This window comes from Poecilia reticulata, linkage group LG7 (assembly GCF_000633615.1).
Source record: "Poecilia reticulata strain Guanapo linkage group LG7, Guppy_female_1.0+MT, whole genome shotgun sequence".
Lineage (NCBI taxonomy): Eukaryota > Metazoa > Chordata > Actinopteri > Cyprinodontiformes > Poeciliidae > Poecilia > Poecilia reticulata.
The window spans coordinates 19,405,907-19,425,741 of NC_024337.1; the positions used below are offsets into that span (position 1 = coordinate 19,405,907).

The 19,835-nt window shown below is 39.6% G+C and overlaps 1 long non-coding RNA gene across 1 annotated transcript in view; it reads left to right on the forward strand.

Annotated features, from left to right (window-relative positions):
- The first annotated feature begins 1,410 nt into the window (after positions 1–1,410).
- LOC103467646 (uncharacterized) overlaps positions 1,411–19,835 on the forward strand; it is a 24,666-nt gene continuing 6,241 nt past the window's right edge. Inside the window, exons 1-2 of the long non-coding RNA XR_534098.2 lie at positions 1,411–1,877; positions 11,536–11,606. This is a non-coding gene — a long non-coding RNA (uncharacterized LOC103467646). The remainder of the gene's footprint in view (positions 1,878–11,535; positions 11,607–19,835) is intronic.

The window sequence follows — 19,835 nt, forward strand, 5'->3', positions numbered from 1 at the left end:
GTCATCCCCCTGAGATTGTGTTTATTGTATATGAATGTGTGATAAACCATGTACACTTCGTTTTTCAGATAATAACCCAAGCTATAGGATAAACAATTTTTACTGGTGGTAGTTTATTTGCACTTGAGCCAATCTGCACAAGAAAAAAAACCCTCATCTGATCTAGTTTAAGGTCTGCAATGGTCTCCAATCTGCAGAAGAAAACACCCCCTCTCTTCATCCTGTTTGATGCTGAATGGCTTTGACAGGATGCCTTGTTTCAGTGGAAGCTGCACCTCAGAAATAGCAATGAAACATGTAAAAGAGGATCAGTATATCTGAAGGATGCCTAGCATTGTATAATGTAATTTTTTTAGATATATAAAACTAAGTAATTAGAACATCCAGTTAGGGGGTTTACCTGTTATAGTCAAACTCCACAGATTTGGTCTTTTTGGAAGAGTGGAGCGAAATCGTCTTACGTTTGCATGTTCTCCCAGAATATTTGTGAATCATGGCTTCCTCCTACAGTCCAAACATACGACCATCAGACCAACTGGCCTTTCTTCACTGCCTTTTGGTGTACGTGTGTGGGCATGGTTGTTTCTCCTGTGTCTCTGTGTTGGCTTGTGATGAATTGGCGACCTGTTCGTACCCTGCCTCTCACTCAATGTTGGCTGAAGGTAGACACCAACTCCCCTGCAACCAAAGAATTTGGCCGGAACAGACAAAAAAAAAATGGATGAAGCTAAATACATGACAATTGTTGAAGATTAGATGCTGTGAAAGACTTAAAACTATAGGGCAACAGTTCCCCTTCGGCAGAACAATGATCTTAAGCTAACATAAACAAATAAATCTGATCTAATAGATAAAGTGGTCTTATTGGATGACTTGAAGACTAACATTCACTTCACAGCTGCTTCCTCCAATCTGGCTGCTGAAAAGAAGAATGGACAAAAGTCTCAGTTTGTAGAAGTGCAAGCTGGCAAAATAATAGAGGAAATCCTTTATTGCTGTGTTTGCAGAGGAAAGTGGAACCACAAAATATTGACTCGGATCCAGCTTTTTATTTGTCAGATAATTTGGAACACCCCTACTGTCATCCGTTAAACTGTGTTTATCCATCATGTAAAATCCTAATGAAGCACACAGACTTCCGTGACTATGGTAAGGCAAAAAGTGACAAGGTTCAAGAAGCACTATCACTTTTTGTGAGGCACTGGAAATGAGCAAATTGAACACTCAACAGGTGAGCAAAACGTTCTTTTGTTCTTGAGTGGATGAGTCAGTAGCCATCCCCAGAACAAAAACACTCCTTTCCCACCTTCCCTCCTCCTTTCGCGCATAGTGAGATGTGGGCGTGGCCTACGCCGCAGAGGGGAGGGGGACGCCTCCTCTCAACGTGATCACTCCATTGGCTGGAGAGTCCAAGTCACATTTAACGCTCTCCTCATCCATTCCTTCCGAATTATTTTATATCCTAAATAACAATGTGTCGTCCCAGTTAAGCAATAGAGTATTCATCGATAACAATAAAGAAATAGCAAGAAAAGAAAAACCATAAAATTGACAATTGCTTAACAATTCTGTTTTGCATCACTTCCCATACGTTTACATGCTTGGAGGAGATTTTAAAAAAATCGCTTGGCACACTCACTCGTCCCCCCCTTTTGCAGTCTATTTCTGCCGTCCATTGAGAGTAAAAGCTGGGCCATCCCCCCAGCGCGCGCCTGTGCCGTGGAGCTCCCCCTTGCTGCGTGCATCGTGATCTCGTGGATGCAGAGTCTTGCAGAGAGAACGCAGGGTCACCTTCTGTTGTTACTGCAAGGGGGGGGAAAATACGGTCCGATTCGCAGCAGACACTCTACTGGGCAGGACCAGAAGCAGCATCTCTGGTAAGTGTTTACTGGCCGCCACGTCCGCGCATCACGGGGATAAGAAGCAGAGCATCCCTGCTTTCAGCGAAGGGGCGAGATGGAGAAATCTGCATCACTCTCCATCATGTTGGCGAACGTTTCACCCGCTGCTTCCGATGCAGCAAAACTCGACGGAGTACAACAGAAATTCAGGGGCGATTCTGTTTGCCTTTTGCAGTTTGTAATTATTCATGCGTCATGTTACATGATGTACCGTTGTTTGCTTACGCCATGGGGGGAAGACGGTCCATCTCGCCTCACCTTGAATTATTGTTGTGCGCTTTGTTGACTCGTCTGATGTCGGTTCACTCTACCCAATGTGCTGTTTTCAGACCAGATCGCAAAATTGTGCATCGCCGTTTTCTGTTTAAAATAATAGCTGTAGCTGGATTGCACAAAATTAGACCTTACATATAAAACAAACCCGCTTTCTGAGCACAAAAAATGCTGATCAAAATGAATTGAATACTGTTTCATATGTAGGCGATGGCGATGTAGTGAAGGGTTTATCTCCATGCGTGAAATGACAAATCTGATAACGAATATAAACTTGGATCAGTCAGAAAACGTAACATTTTGTGCTGTTTAAAGGCTTAAGATGGGGCTAATGGACGTAGACGCGCTGCTTAGTGGTCATGTAGTGATGTGTTTGAGGCTTTCTTGAGGGAAATGGACGCGAATGTTAATGGGAGCACTCCACAGAGCTCCCGTTATGTAATTGGTTGTCACAGCAAAGCAAAGAGCCATCTCTAGCGTCATTGCTTTCCCTCCGACAAAACCAACGGTGCCACAGAGGAGGAGCGTCCCGCTTTCTACATGGGATTAGGTGCATGCGGTCCCTTTAATCATTCATCAAATCTGCTCGGAGGCTGAAACGCATCTGGCCTCCCAACTGACTGAAGTATCCGGTAGCCACCTTCAGGTGTTTGGCATCCCCAAACTGTGATGATGATCGTGGTGATGATGATGAGGAGGATGATGATGATGCGTTTCAGGGGGGAGGGGGGGATTGTTTAAAGTGCTGCCTGCTGTATTGGGTTGTAACATCCCCCTCCAACCAAGCAGCTGCTGTCGTTCCAAAACATCTCGTCCTGCCAAAAGACATGCAGCAGCGCTTGTTGATGTGAGATCTTCTATGCGTTGGCAGCGGTGAAGCAGCAGATGTCCTTTTGCTTGATTTGGGCTGAAACTGCTTTTTGTTGGAAACGACTAACGACTAATCCTTGAGCAACTCAACCTCTTTGGAGAACCCAGTGTTGCTTAAGAACATTGTACTAACTTTTGGTGGCTAGTCGGAGTAAACTGGATCACGAAGATCTGCTATCTGCACTTTTCTAACTAACATCAAATCAGACCAAGCATTTCCCATCTTCATCCAAGTCATCCAGGTCCTGACCCAACCATAAATGCCCCCTCTATATGCAAGGGAATGCTCAGCTGATGTGAGGAACAGGATGTGTTTGTTAAACTGCAGACACACGACACAACTTTCACAGTAGTCACAGTTTACAAAAACTAGGTGTTCACGCCAACAGGCTGTTTTTTCTTGAGTGAAAGACTGGACATCATACACTTAGCAACTGTGGCTTCAAGGCTACAGGGTTTATCGAACAAATTAACCTCTAAAAACTCTTGTGAAAACTCCTGCGAGGCCAAAAGTTTGAGAAAACAAACATTTACAGTAGGTGGTGGAGGATGTTTTCTGAGTTCCGACTGGTTTTATTTTTGTCTAAATCTACCACGAAATAAAAGAAAAAGTGCAATTTAAAATACTTTAAGCTAATACCATAAGTGACTACGATCTGGACAGTGTGGAGAATAACATGCTGTTGAGAGTTTGAAATATGTATGTAGTTTTTTGGTCTCCAAATGAGTCTGTGTTGGCTGTAATCTAAGAAAGCTATTGTTTATATCTTAGCAGATGACAATACAATATGTGTGCAAATAGACAGTAAGAATATTGTGTATAAATATATTGTATGTGGAACAAATTTTATTTTTAAAAAATTATTTAAAAATAAAACTGATTACCTTCATGTGCAATTTGTGAATTTTGAGTTTATTTATGTAAGACTCTGTTGTTTACTGGGATTTCGTAATCAGCTAGGTGAGGTTTTATGCCCAGTACAATCGTAAAAATGTAGTTAACAAATAAAGTAAAAAAAAAAAAAAAAACGTTTGTCAGCAGCAGATGAAGCACCCTTACCTCTTTTTGTCATTAACTGACAGCAATAAGTGTTGATTATCAGTCCACCTCACCCTATTGGATTCAGAGCTGCCTCAAAAACGTCGAGTCGTTTTGTTTGTCCCCAACTTTAGTAATTAGTCAAAAAATCTCAGTAGGCTTATTTTAGAGCTGTCTGTGGTGCTGAAGCCACTCTTAGCTGGAGAAAACAAACAACAGGCTATTTGGCCTTCATTACATGAAAAACATTTGAAATTGTTAATTACACCTGTACCAACCACCAAGCATGGTGGCAGGATACTGTTGTGGTGTAGAGATGGAAAGATTAACAAAGGAGGAGGAATTCATGCTAATTATTTCGCTTTAGATCCTGCAGCTGCTGCTCCCGTCTCGCTAAACATCCAGACCTGCCTAATGCCGTCAGGTTCCCCTCTGCAAAAAGAACGGACACTTAATTTGATGGGCTAAAATACTTTTGGTAACGATAGAGTCGCTTTAGGACGATCTGAGTCCAATTATCATTTTTGTTAGTGTGCAGACGTCAGTTTTGGATCTGTCCTTGGTGCTGAACTCACTCTCTGCGTGTCTCTCAAAAGCCTTACAGGAGGCTGCAGAGAGAAGATGGTGATACTCTCAGGGGGGTAATTCAATTGTACTGCAGAGAAAAGAGTTGATGAGTACCTGCTATTTATTAGTTGACTCCCCGCTCTTAACAGAGAAGCAAGGTCGGGTCGGGGCTCTGTATGTAATTGGGAGGACGTCACATTAGGTAATTGTATGTTTTTATTTGTATATTTCATAATCTCTTTTCTTCCTTTTTGTTGTCTTTATTTTTAGTTTTCTTTGTCACTATTGTTGTGATTTCTGTTCAGTGGTTGTTGGAGAGTCTTGTTTCAGTGGTGCTCTTGTGAGTTCCTCATGCTGCGACCCACCTTCCCTTTTCATCTGACATATACAGAATCTTTTCAAACTTGTCTTAGCAATTAACTTTTTTTATGTGTTTTATCAAAGAACTTTCATGAAATAATTTACAGACAGACAATATGTTCAGAATTTGCAGCAATCTAGAGAAAACTATAGAGAAAACAAAAGTTTTGCTAATAGAGGTGAAGTGGCACAAACTACATTATCAGTACAATATGTATGGCATAATTTAAATAGTCGGTAGGTCAAAACGACTTTGAAAATGCTCTGCTTTTAGTTTTTACAAATATGATTAAGATTTTAAAAAAATCTTCATTCAGAGTAGGATAAAGCTGCTCAGGCAAGTGGAATGTTATTCAGAAAAAAGTGAAGTGTTGTCCACATAAAAAAAAAATTGTCTGAGAAACCTTCAACTTCAGAAGAATTAAACGTTGGTATCATTAGCCACCAGAATAAGCCAGACATCTTTTCTAGTAGACTCAGTCAGCAACACATGACAATTACAATGACTCACGATGCAACAGACAAAATGTTTTTGAATTGTTTTGTAGCATACTTCTACTGTTCCTAAGGCTATCCTGTCCTGAAGCTGTAAGCCACATCCGCCACATCAAAATCTAAGTTGTTGTTATTTTTCCAGGTAAAATTGTTGCTTGCGACTTGCAGCCCTGGAGCCACATGTGGCTCAATTTTAAGACAGTGACTCTTAAAATTGACCAAACAGGAATGAGCAACTTAAAAAAAAAAGAAATAGAAAACGTCTTTCGGCTGCAGAAAGACACTGATTGTGCAAGAAATGCCCTTTTTTGTCTTAAGATCACAAACTCTGTTTTTTAATCAGTCCCTTCTTGTAAAACTTAGATTTTCTTTGTTTCTTTTTTTCCAAAAACAAGTTTTTAGAAAAAAATAACATTATTTAACGTTGATATGTGGTTTGATGATATGTTTTTAATGTTTGGATTATAGAGCTTGTAAATGTATAATAACCACTACACACTACGTTGTGTTTGTCTCTTTGTTTGTGCCTGAACGTTTTACTCTCTTGAAGTGCTGAGGCAGCCTCTCTGCATGCACAGGAAGTGTGTTGTCTGGATTTGATGATGGTTTTGTGTTCGTGTAATCAGCAGCTTGATCTGTAGTGATCTTTAAACATTTAATGGATGATGAGCAGCATCAACCAGCAGGAAGGGCTTCTGGTAGCAGGAAGTGAAAATGTAATCCCGTTAAGACGACGCGATGGATGTTTTCAGAGTGTTTTTAATGCGAGTTGTTAGGTTGGTTTATTTTTGGAGTTGCGATTATAGTAACTGACTAGAGGGAGGATTGTTTTGTAGATTTCTAAAGCAAACTTTTGTCATTTTTTTTATTTTTTTACTTATCCATTTATGCATCATGATGCTAACTAAGTGATTACTGAAATTAAAATAGGTAGATTAAACTGAGCACCCAATTCCATTTCAAAAACATTATTTTTGAAGAATTGGTAAGGAATATTACATACAATCGTATTTGATGCAGCCACTCACTTGAATTTCTTTGAATTAGATGAACAGTAGTCACCCGTTCAGCTGGTGATTGGCACAAAATGGATTTAATAATGTAGCGGGAGGACAAAATCAAAATTGTTCAACTTTACCTCAAATTTAAGTGATATTAAACACACGTCAAAAATGGTTTCGAAACCAACCGATTTAAGTGAGCGTTACTAATTCAATCAAGAACGGTCAAATATCAGACCTTAATCTTGCTTGTTGCTGGTTACTGAAAGGATGTGATTCAACTGCAACTTGCAAAAGGCATTTTAACCAAATGTCTGCTGAGCCTCTATTCAGCTTAGGCTATCCATCCATCCATTTTCTTGCACCCTTTTTCCCTCAGTGGGGTTGGGAGGGGTGCTGGTGCCCATCTCCAACCAACGTTTTGGGCAAGAGGCAGGGTACACCCTGGACAGGTCGCCAGTCTGTTGCAGGGCAACACAGAGACACACAACCATGCACACACACMCTCMCACCTAGGGGCAATTTGGAGAGGCCAATTAACCTGACAGTCATGTTTTTGGACTGTGGGAGGAAACCGGAGTACCCAGAGAAAACCCACGCACACACAGGGAGAACATGCAAACTCCATGCAGAAAGACCCCAGGCTGGGAATCGAACCCAGAACCTTCTTGCTGCAAGGCAACAGCTCTACCAACTGCGCCACTGTGCAGCCCAGCTTAGGCTAAATTAGAATAAGTTGTAATTATGAACTCAATTATTAGTGTTTATACAGTTATGATAAGTTTGTTGTATCATCATTTTATTCTTATAAAAACAATCTGAATGCCTTTTAAGAGCCCAAATATAAACATGCCAACTGTTCTCCTCATAATATAACTCACAAAAGGAGGAGTCTAATGTTTTCTGGTGACCTCTTTTGTTATTGTTAGTCCTCTGTGTTTGTAGAACATCACTTGTCAGGTGAAGGGGAGAATGTGTGAAATGGTGGTGTGAGGAGCTGTTTTTTTTCTTTTTCTTTTTTTTCTGTTTTGATAACTCTTCCATATAATATGTTTGCCAGTGGAAAAAAAAATAAAACAAATTCAGGTTTTCGTTCCTCTGTTCGAAGGGGAAACAGTGTCTTCTGACAAGCTGTGAAAAAAGAGGCGGTGTAAGAGCAGAGCGGCGAGTCTGAAGGGCAGCCGGAGTGTCTCATTTCTCTCAGCGCAGAGCGGAACACACACGAGGATACGCTCCAGCCTCAGCAGAAGATTGATAACGCCACAGATGATCAGAAGCATCTGCGGCAAAGCTTCGTTACCTCAAACTAAAGCATATAAACAAAAACTAAACATATTTGCTAGTCTAGTTATTTTATGAAATATTTATGTCCCTCAGGGGTTGTAGAGACTGGTCAGTATGTGCCGTCAGAAGAAAACACTTGGCGAGTTCTAGTCATATGTTTTCTCTCCTGTGCCCTTCCTTTATTAGAACATAATAAACCTGCTTTGTATTACGTTTGTCACTACTACATGTCACTTTACCCCTGCTCTGAATTTGTGTTGTGCAGCTGCTGCTCACCCTGAGGCAGAGCACAGACTCAGCATGTGTCATAACCCTGTCTGAAATTCAAAATGGAGTCATGTTGTGCCCACCGTGGAGGCATGAAACACCACAGTCTGCGACAACACTGGTACAAACGGTTAAACCACAAACTACCATTAGTGGGGTTGCATTTGTTCCCGTGGATGTGAGCTGATGTTTCATCTCATCTCTGCACTTAACCTACAGAACATAAAAGTACGGTTTTTCCACGAGACGTTCGGTAAACAAAGAGCGTCCAAGATTCACCGCACAAGTCAGAGATGACGTTGCGGGGAAGTTCAAAGCAGGGTGTGATTATAAAGCAATCTCACAGTAGCCTGTTCAAGCCATCATCTGAAAACAGAAAGATTATGGAACAACAGTAATAAACATGCCAAAATGTGGTTGTCCACCTAAGTTGACAGGCCAGGCATTGATCAGAAAAGCAGCTATGATACCCATTGTAACTCTGGGGGAGCTGCAGAGGTCCATCTCTCAGGTGGGAAGATAATTATCAATCATGTTCTTGACAAATTCAGCCTTAAGGGATCAGCAGTACAGAGAAATCCACTGTTAATAGAAATGCACGTAAACTTAAAGAAGAAGGTGCTCTAGTTACCCGACACACCAAACTTGAATTTTTTGACCTACATTCAAAACAGCATGTGTGGGTGGAAACTAACACTGTATTCTGACGCATTAAGCGTTTTTGTAGAACAATGATCCCAAACATTCAGGTTGAAATCATATTTCTATTAATACCAACATTAAATGCACGCCTGTAGTCACATTTTGGAAAGGCCTTGTCAAAGTCCAGAACAAAATTTGAAAGTTGACGTTCACATACGCTTCTCATTCAGTCTGACTGATCTGGAGATATTGTGAAGAAAAATAGGCAGAAATGTAATTTGCTGATGGATAAAGCTGGTAAAGCTGGCAAGAAACGGACCATAGAAAGGCTCAGCAAGTCACTTTCAAAACTCGGATAATTGCCAACATTAACTGTAACCATAAAGTACAAGCTATCCATCCCCACTGTATCACTGAGTCCATCTCATTATATATTTTGACCTTCGAACTGTGTGCTTGGAACTAGTTAGTTGATTTTTTTTCACTTCAGCCCAGAGGACACAGAGTCCATGATGTTGAAGGACAGAAAATCTCATATTTTTCAATAAGCAGCTCTTTGAACTGCTTCTTCTTGAAACGTTATTTCTTTGAAGATGCTCTTTTTGTAGAATTTAAGTATTCAGTATATCATTTGCAGTTCATTACAGGTTTTCAGTCTGGGTCTCTACATGCTTTTTTATTACTAACACCGTCGTAGGTGGTGAAATCTCAGTGTTTACAACGTCACCCATAGAAAGTCCAGTTGAAATATAATGATTTTTTTCCCAGTATTTTTCCGGTTCATGAAGATTCTTTCTCCTACTTTTTCCAAGTCAAGCTTTTTTCCAGAAACCAATAGGCTCACTTTCAGTCTTTCATATATTGTCTACCTATTATTTGTACAAATGTGCATTTGATGACACAAATTGGGCTGAAATTCATAATTAAGCACCAAAAGACCGAATACAAATGTTTGGATCCAGAGAGGACTTTGCAGATGTGGACACATTAGCTTGAGTAAACGTATAAATAATTGATCAGTCCTCATCGCTGTTGCAAGTCATTCTGAAACAAAAATAGTGTCTTTGGAACTCTTGTTATGTTTCACCAACATATTCAAAACCCTGAATGTCTAAGCCAGTCGTTTTATGACACAAATAAACAATCATTCACAAAAGAGAGAAGCTGCAAGCATAAATGTTTTTATGGTTTGGCTCAAATAGTGAAAAAAAAAAAAAAAAGATTCTGTCTAGAGTGGAAAAACATGAGCAGCATGCAGTGACTCAGTGATTTTGCATGAATTCAGTCAGATATCTGTTGGATTCGGCTTCAGTGAGGCATTATATTTAGCTGTGATATTTCTTGCCGTCTTATTTGATATATCAGTCGTTCACCTTAAGTTTGCTGTTTCTTTGCTGCATGAGATGTTTGTAAGACGCGTGTCCTCAGCTCTACAAACAGTTTGTGCAGTAATATGTCCTAGTGGAAACCAGATTACAGAAGAGAGGTTATCTTCTGATAAACTGTTCTGGTTCTGGCTTCATTATTATTATCTGTTTTTATATATAAAAGCACAGCCAGGAGAGTTACTTGGAATGAGACAGCAATTTTGTGGTATGTACATACTCCTCGTCCATTTAGAAAACTAATTTGTGCCTGGCTTTAACATGCCAGCTAGCTGATGCTTCAAAACATTCACATAATGTTCTCTTCCCATGATGCCATTTGTTATATTAGTGCTCCATCTCCTTCTACACAAAACAAGATGCAGCAGGTCTTTTTTTTATCCTTAGACCTCATTTCATTTTGCTGTTTAGAGATGCAGTTTATGAAATTTATGAATGTTTATCTGACAAAAAACAAAGAAGTTGTAAATAAAGGGAGCAGATTCATAAATTACGTTTGATAGCAAAAGAGAAACTACTGAAAAAACAATCTCTTTCACATGTATAAGGTGTAACAGCATTTTTTTCATAGTAATCAAAAACACAGTTTTTCATATTTCAGAGCTTTTGAGGTATATTCATTTTAGGTGTGTAACTTTGGGAATTACTTGACCAATTTGTGTAAAATAAAGGAAGAAAACTGTGGACTTAAATCAGCTGAAATAAAAGCTAAAATTGAGTCTTTCTGAAAAACACAAATGTCCATCATCACAGCGAAGGCTCTTGAAACTTTTGATTGCTCCCCACATAAAACCGTAATAAAACAAAATTAAAGTTTGCTGTTCTAAACGTCTGAAAAAGCGATAAGTGCTTTTGCAAGCCACTGAATAAGCGATTTTTGTGCATGTCTGTGTACTTGTAAACTTCTGAGGTATTCATTACTTTATTTCTCCCAGGATTATACTCTCCTCACTTATGTCCTTATTAGTTTAAATTAAAATCTGTGTAAAAAAAAACGTATGAAAGAAAGGTAATGATTTTCCTATGATTTAATTAATAACTTGCTGCAAAAAGCTTTTTGTCTGCCCGTGTTTGCCTGCTGCAGCTGAAGCATTGAAAACCCAATGAAACCACAATATTTAAACAGATCCCATCCTAATAAAAAATATCCTCCTGCTGAAATCAATTATGCTAAACAGGCGGGTACGTTGCTGTGCAGCTTTATGAGAACTGAGGAAGCTGATCTGATTTGCTATTCCTCTTGCCTTCAATGTCAGGGCCAACTAATCTTATCTTGTTGTGATAGTTGAAACGGAAGCAAATCTTTTAATATCTTTGACTGAGTCTAAGCTTTTTTTCGTCACGGGTTAAGCTGATTTCCATTTTTATTTTCATTAAGAGCAATTAGTTGCACTTTAAGATTTCCGTGAGCTTTCGCTAGAAGGACTGACCTCATGTTTTTATCTCCACAGGTGATCTCCTGCAGGGGACCGACAGCTCTCTTTAAAGTTTATGGAAACCTGACCTCCCATTGGCGGAGAAGGTGAGTCGGGCCTCTTTTTTTTCCAAAATGTCCCACTTGATAGAAACCGTGTTTAGACTTATACTCATAAAGACGTCCGAGGGACAAAGTCAATGAGATGAGCCCTGAGCTTATTTTTGAAACCATGACTGTAATGTATCATGTTAAGCGCAGCACTTGTAAGGAATTAAGGGCTCTTTGTCGTTGGTGTTAATATTTAATGAGAGTTTCTCAGTGTGTCTGGGGGCCAACTGGAGGACAGGTGATTTTTCTTTCTTACCTGGCTTCCATATTACATTACTGTGTACTTCTTGTACTCTTATGTTTAACACATTATTACAATATGCATAAGTGTACAACATGGTTAGCATGATATATGCTGACATTCTCACTTCCAAATCTGTGGTGTACATCATATGGCAGGATAATATGTATTTAACCCATTAATAAGTTCCTTTCATGAATATATTTGTCCTGTTGGCATGAAAGTCACACTAGAGGTCAGTAACAATACAAATAATCCTCACATCCAATACATTTAATATAATAATAGGGGATAATAATATGGAAAAGGTATTGCAAAAATTTATTCAATATTTTTTTCTTTCTTTTTCATGACAATTTCAAGATGTCTTATTTTAATTTTAATCCATTCATCCCTAAAAAAAATTAAATGACATTCACAGAGTTCAGTTATGATTTAATCAGAGCAGAAAATATTCTCCCAATACTTATTTGACTTAATGTCGAGCAGCGAATATTTAACTAGCTTTGACATGCTTTTTCTCCAGCAGTGGAGTCTGGCACAGAGAGCAAACGTAGAGGAAGAGAAGAAGAGATATTCTAATGTTTTTACTTTATTCTCTCTCTCATGGGAGCATCTCACTGTCTCATTGGAAGAATTCCTTTGTAAGGGGCAGATGTTCTTGTTTTTCTCTGTTTCTAGCACAACTTTTACCACAGCAGTGGAATTAAGCGGATGTTTGGTCAATGCAGGCAGATTATTTTATTCATAAGGAGGCTCATCAGGACACTGTGGCCTCATTCAGACAGGCTTCTTTCTCCAGGGAGTCTTTCCACTTTGGATTGGAAGGAAAAGAAGCTAGGTCAGAGGAGTGTAGTGAGTTCTTGATTTATAATTACAGTGTTCTGATAAGTTTGGAGAGAACAAAGGCGAGAGTGCTGTTTGTTTGGTTTCGCGTTTCAGTGCAATCACTGATTGTCGTTCAGGTTTTTTTTTCCTTCATAGGTTATTTACTCTTGGACTCCAGTGGCAAAAGCATTTCTTAAACGGTTCATGAAATAATAAGGGAGACGGAGCGTTATTACGTGATTAAAAGATTGTTTTAGAAAATGTAAATGTCTGGATGATGTGCGCACAGTGATAGTATTTCTTGTACAGTTTTAATAACCTGCAGGGAGATATATTAGTGACCCTTAATATATTCACCTACTGTCTATGGAAATAGTGAAATTTTTGGGAAATGTGATAATTTTCCACACATTTTAAAAAATAATTGCTGCATCAAATTATTTATTTCAGGATTCAGTAACAAAACCTTTGTATTTTTTTTTATCTCTATTTAGTGCCAGTTTGGAAAAATCATAGTTTTCACAGCCTCCGGTTTTCATCCATCTTTAATACACTCTTTACAGCACATGTCAATCTTTTATTCCCTAGTTATTCACCAATCAGCAGCAGTTTAAGAAAACAGTCTTTGACTAATGATTAGATATAAATATATAACACTGTGTGAACCAGCTTTGTTTTCAGTTTGGAGACAGATAAAAATTGTGATGGGTATTTAATGTGCAGCTGCTTTCTGTGTTTTTATGCGTTTTAATCAGCTCAAGGTTTTGACATTTTTTTATTCAACAGTAGAATACTTCTGCTTCCGAATAGTCAAATTTAGACTCTCGAATAAAGCAAGCCGTAATGATGCAGCTGCAAAATAAGGCTCTTGAGTTTCGCATCTCAGGTCTAATTTAAATCTCAGTTTTTTGGTCTCCTGCGAAGTCAAGACACTCAGGGTATTACTCAACCCTAAAAAGGCTCTCAGAGTTTGGTGCCCATGCTCTGTAAACAGCATGACTTCAAGATGATTACAGTCAAGAAACTCATTTGAAATATCATAGTAAACTACACCTGTTAATAAAATGAAAAGCGCTTCAGTTTGTTGTATCAGATCCATTCACATACTTAGTAAAAGTGTTTGCCTGAGACAAAAGTTTGAAATAACACCAATAATTTCCCATGCGCTACATCATTGAAATGAAAATAGAGGGTTATCATTTTGTCATAGTTGTGCAGTGATATTGAATAAGGTGAATGTAGTTCACACCGTTTGCCAGGCCCTGTGTGAACTCTCTCAAAGGAATTAATTCATCAAGAAATTGTTTTTGCGTGTGCAACGTCAGGCATCACAAGCCTTTTTGTCAAAGCTAATTGTTATGATCTACGAGCCTTTGTGTCTCTTGTTTTCTCTTGTTTGTGCATTTAGATTATTTTGGGGTTGTTTACTATTGCTGCCATGCACTTTACTTTCTTTGTCCTTAACCTTTTGGTTGTCAAGTTGCTTTTATGTTCTGTTTAGTCCCATCATGTTTATTGGTCACCTTCCCTCATTTCCCTGCCTTGCTTCTCCCCCAACGTTCTGCATTCCTCTCATTAGTCTCACCTGCCTCTCATCTACTCTTCATCCTGTCTTCTGTGTCAGTCTTCCTCCATGCCGGCTTCCCTAAACTTCAGCTGCTTTTTCCCACCTCCTCAGTTTTTGTAAGGCCTTTGAGCAATAAATTCCAGCTTCGCCAACATGACAACACCACTGTCCTGTCTGTACTCAGGTCCGACCTCAACACGAAGCACGACACGTTACTCTGCAATAAGAGGGATTCCTCCAATTTCATTCTTTTTTTCCCCACAAGATTTGTGAGAAAATCATTTTTGAGTCAAGGCTTCCAGGCGTCCTCTGTATCACAACAGCTCAAGATGAAAATATGCAATTCCACCGAAATGTGATTCCCATTTAAGAGTGTTTTCATCATTAAAATGGGGCCTAGTTTTCTGTGGAAAATTGTCTGTGAGATGTCGTTTAAAACATTCAAAGTGACCAACTGCTCCATCTTTGATGCACATTATTACATTTCCTTAAGCTAACTCAGTTTGTTGTAGAGTATGTTTCATTTTCTGTTGTCATGCTACTTATGGCTTCATGGGGTTTTTTCTCTAAATTTCTTCTTGTCATCACCCACCTTTGTAGCAGAAGCAGCTTGTGCCGCAGCAATAACTGTCCCTGTGACACAAATCACTAAGATTTCAATATTTTTTAACAATGTATTGCTTTAGTTTAAAAAGAGCTTTGATTTGGTGTTAATATTTATGTTTTTAAAGTCCTCTTAATCAGTTGTGCGTTGTCAAGTCATGCAGTTAAAGACAGTCGTATTGCAATTGATAGATTTTAAATATAAGTTTTTAAACATACATGTCCTTGTTGCCTTTTCTTGCAGCACTTCTTTGGATCTCATTGCAATTTGGACTTGTTCGGTTTAGTGCAGAGACATTCATCATCCCTACAGTTTGAGACCAAATTACATTAATGATTTCATCACTGTTCATGTGCCACCATGGGGTGTACTGTACTTTGGCAGCATCAGTAAGAAGACAATAAAAACACACACGTTAGTAAAATCCTACTCAAACAAACCGCCATGATTTTCACAAGATTCTTAAGACTGCAATTTTGAGACAAGGCTAAAGCATCCTGGCAGTCTCAAAGCTTTCCATTTGGTATTGAAACATAAAAATTTGGATGAATCAGACAGAGGACAGACTGACTTTACCCTCTTTCAAACTGCTTCCACTTCCTAGACTGCACTGTATGTCCAACCAGCTGGTGCATCGAGTATTACATGAGGTCTATGTATCCATTTTTTCTGTGTTACAGATCTAGTCATGTGAATCTTTATCTTTTGTACTGTGTCCTTTATCAGTAAATAGCATGCCAACTTACAAAACACAGTTGGAGTTGGCCTGCTTAGCGTCTGCTTATTGTTGACGGTGTCATCTGGTGATCATGTTAGCAGTTAGTCTATGAAAACGTCTTGAAGGAGAAATGATTGATTAAAGATGCCAATTACTATCACAATTAGTTATTTACCCTCGGAGGCAAAGTAGTACAACAACACAGAGATCAAAAGATTATAATCACAGAAAACAAAGGTAATTGTGACCTCAGTGAACATTCCTGCAGCGCATTAATATAAAACTTTCTGTATTATCTGTGTGTAATAATCTTCCATGCCTGTTTGTCTTTGTTGTCATTTATCTTTTTGGCTGCTTCGGGGATTAACCTTCGACGAAGCTGAATAACTTGCACGGTAATACGAGCCTTAGAAATCATATGATTTGGAAGTCATTTGAAGACTTTTGCTGCCGGTCAGTAGCTCTGTATGATAAAAACAAAATGTGGGCGTAGACATGAATTCTTTCATGTGTAAAGTTTGCATGCAAGGCTGCTGAAACTACACCAGGTTTTTGGCCTTTTCTGTTGATCTTCAACCTGAACCTTTAAGCCTGAGTCTGCAGTTTGTTACATTTCTAGTTTAAATATCCCTATCATTTCCTGCTCTCTCTTTTAAACGCCATCTCTCGCTCTTTCACTTCCAGACATACACACATTCGGAGCTCAGCTAATAATGCAGCCAATCAGTATTCAAAGCAGCATCAGGCAGCTAAATGATAAAAAGGCAGAACATTTGGAGAGCAACAGGATTAACTGTTTCTTTGCCCGTTTTCTCTTCCCCTCCTTTGCTCCCTCTGTCATCTTACACATAAGAGGAAACTGGACAGAATCTGGCTTCTGTTGTTTCCACTTCATCACTTCAGTTCATGCCTCCATCACAAGCCATGACAATATATCTGTCTCCTTCTCCTCTGTTCCACTGGTGCCTCTTCCGTCCATCGCTCTCTGCCCTCCCCTTGCTGTCCGCCCCCCCTCCCCCCTCCCACTTTCTTCACCACACTGTCACCAGGAGGCTTGTGGCAAGAGGCTTGACAGTTACATAACCACTGCAGCAGCGCGGGGATGCTGCTTTAAATCACAGCACAGTTTGTAGGGGTGGGAGGGTTGCGTTTAAACGCGTTGCCTGTTGTGAGATTTAGGTTTTTGCTCAACAATTGTGTTTGAGGATCATTTTATGGTCTTTTCCAGGCAGTATGTATTTTTCGCTCATCGTCCTTTCCTTCTTATCAGATTCTTGTCAGGTTCTGTATTTTGACAGAAATATGACTGAAAATTATCACACAATCTGCAGCCAGTGAAAATCCTTTGCTTTGGATGTTAATGCTCTGGTACAGTAAAGTTAAATTGCAAGCTAAGAAAAGCTGTCATGGTCATTGTGTCTGTTGTCTTCATTATCTTTATTTAAGTGAGCTTGCATTCTAAGGTGCAGCAGCTGTGTCTCAACCGTGACCTAATGACACGAAGAGCTGACAGTAAATGCAACAGTTATTAAGAATGATAGGCTAAGTGCTGTCAGAAAGCATGCTCAGAAACGCAGCTCTGCCCTCTCCCTAACATTTGAACTGTTCAAAACGGCACAATAACGTCTCATTTCAATTATTCTGAGGTGAAAATGTGAGATTGTTTTATGTGGCAGAACATCTTATCCTTTTGCCCTTCAGGTTTTCACAGTGATTCGGAGAGACAAAACCTAAAGCCAGGCTGGGACAGCCTGTTCTTCCCTTTTTGAAAGCTTGGCAGTATAAAATGACATGTTTCAAGCTCTTGCACTCATATTAAGCTTCCATGGTTTGCTCACTGGTATACTTATACTTATACTTATATTTTCAGGATAATCAAAGATTAAAACCAATATGAGATGAGACAGACATTACTAAACACCTGATAGGTTCTCATAAATAGGATGTTTCTTTTGCTGCTTAGAATTACCTGAAATGTCACTCTAACTTTTACTTTTCTGTTACTTGTGGATCACAGTATTTCCAGACCAAACAACAATGTGTCCACCTTGTGTCCTCTTTCCATGCTATACACAGTAGGAAGAGTACAGAGTGTACCCAACGTACTATTCCTATCTGAGCTGCATTGGCCTGCTTTGAGCATCTTTATTTGACTCTTTACTCATCACAGAGAAACCAACAAAAAACAGAGAGAGGAGTTTTTCCCCTATTAATTCTATTAAATTTTCCTTCTAAGCATAAGGAGATTTATAATCACTGAGAAGTCAAGAGCTCTCGGGGGCCCCCTGCTGTTCTGACGGCCCTAAGCAGAATCTTAGTTTTCTTTTTCCTTGGGCCAGCTCTGCTCTTTACAAATCTAGCGCATGGCTTTGGAACGTTTTCCCTCTGTACCTTAGTTTTTCTGGGTTGTTTCATTTGAACATTCCTCAACCTTATAATAACTGTCAAGTCCACAAGGTTCCTCTACAGTTAATGTATGTGTAATATTTTGTCCGATGTTCACATTTGTGCACATTCATCTGTAATGTGCAGACTTAATCTGTGTAGAATCACCAGATGATTGGTATGCACCTAAAGTCAGGAAAAATAGTCATCTCATCACGAGGCAAAATAAAGACACAAAATGCACATAATCCCACCTGTGGGGAGTTTATAGTGGCCGACAGAGTGCATGTTTGTTGTGGTTACATGCATTTAAACTGATGCTTGCATGGGAGAAATTGTCCAAACTGCAAAACACAAAGTATCTGACTGAAATTAAAACGAGGAAAGCCATGCTAACAGCTTCACCACTCTGCTGTCCAGCTTCCAGACTCATTTTTTTCCAGTTGATGCACAATAACTTGGTTTTCGTGATGCCTCTACTTCCATCACATATTGACATTGCCCAGTCCAGTCAAAGTGCACATTAGAAGCATTAGTGGTGAACAAACAGGCAGCAGGTGGCAGGCAGAGAAGACTCATCACTGATCCTGTATGTTGGAGAAGAGTGTCGACATATTTTTACCAAAGTCCATGACGGAGGTCTTTTGGTTATTTGTGTCCCCTTGTCAAGGAATCACTGTGTGTCCTGCTCTTCAGGGAGAAATGTCACACCGCGATGACTCACTCCTAACCCATATATTGATTAAAAATGGGAGAGGCAAAAGACAATCCTCCCTACAACTGGAGCAATCCTTACTTTGCAGCAAAGAGCGCACTACTGGAGGCGTATAAATAGCTGAGTCATCCTGTGCTTGTCTTTTTGAAGTGATGACCCACACAGTAGCCTTCACCGGCAGAGGCCAGCATCTCTAAATATTGCAACATATAGCAGCGATCTGAATGAAGTGTGGATTTGCTTAGTAATTCCTCCGTGATATAATACTGTATGCTATCAAATATCTCGCTGCTAGCTTATTTGAAATGGCATCCTGGTTCCAGGGGTTATATAAACAAAACAAAAAAAATAATAATAACAATGTGTTCTTTGATTATAGCAAGACTGTTCAGAATAAGGTGAGACAGCGTCTCACCCAAATAAGGTGTCTATTTGAAGTTAGGAAGCAAAGTTTCAAAGGGCAGCTTTGCCAGAGTGTGGGAAAAGGGTGAACCAATGACGATACCTGACTGAAGTTCACTTACATCCTCTGACAAGTTTCATGAAGTTTTATTGGCTACTACTAAGATCTGACTGTAGCATACATTAGTTATGCGCAACAAAGCATTTCCTTATAATACTAAGATACTTTATAGAAATTCTTTGTAACTACTAGCAGTTCGTAGCACAGCACAGTTACCCTTTAAAAGCTGCAGGTTAACCGGAGAGCTGGAGCTGCAGGAGCACAGACAAGCAGCTTGGAATGGTTTATTCCCCCTGAACCCTGTTGTAGACTCTGTGGATCCGCATGTCAGCTCACATTTGAGTCTCCAAAGCCGAACCCTAATGAGCAGCGCAGAGTGCTCACAGCCCTCCGTACCCAGCCGATAACAACAACACACCCGACATCCATCTCTAGTTTCCGGATCTATCTGAGTTGCTCCTCTTAGGTGCTCCATAAATTTGTCGACTCGGTGCACACTTGCTCTGCCTCCCTGTTGGTGCATAACCAAGGGTTGTCCAGCAGTTGACTGCGAGAGATGGACAGCTGACACAATGTCCCTAGCCCTGCCTTCTTGCTCTTGTCTAGAACATCGGACACATGACCAGCTTTATGACGGCCTCAACTGTTTACAATGTGTGTTTGTGTTTGCGTGCGTGAACGTGTGTGTGTGTGTGTGTGTGTGTG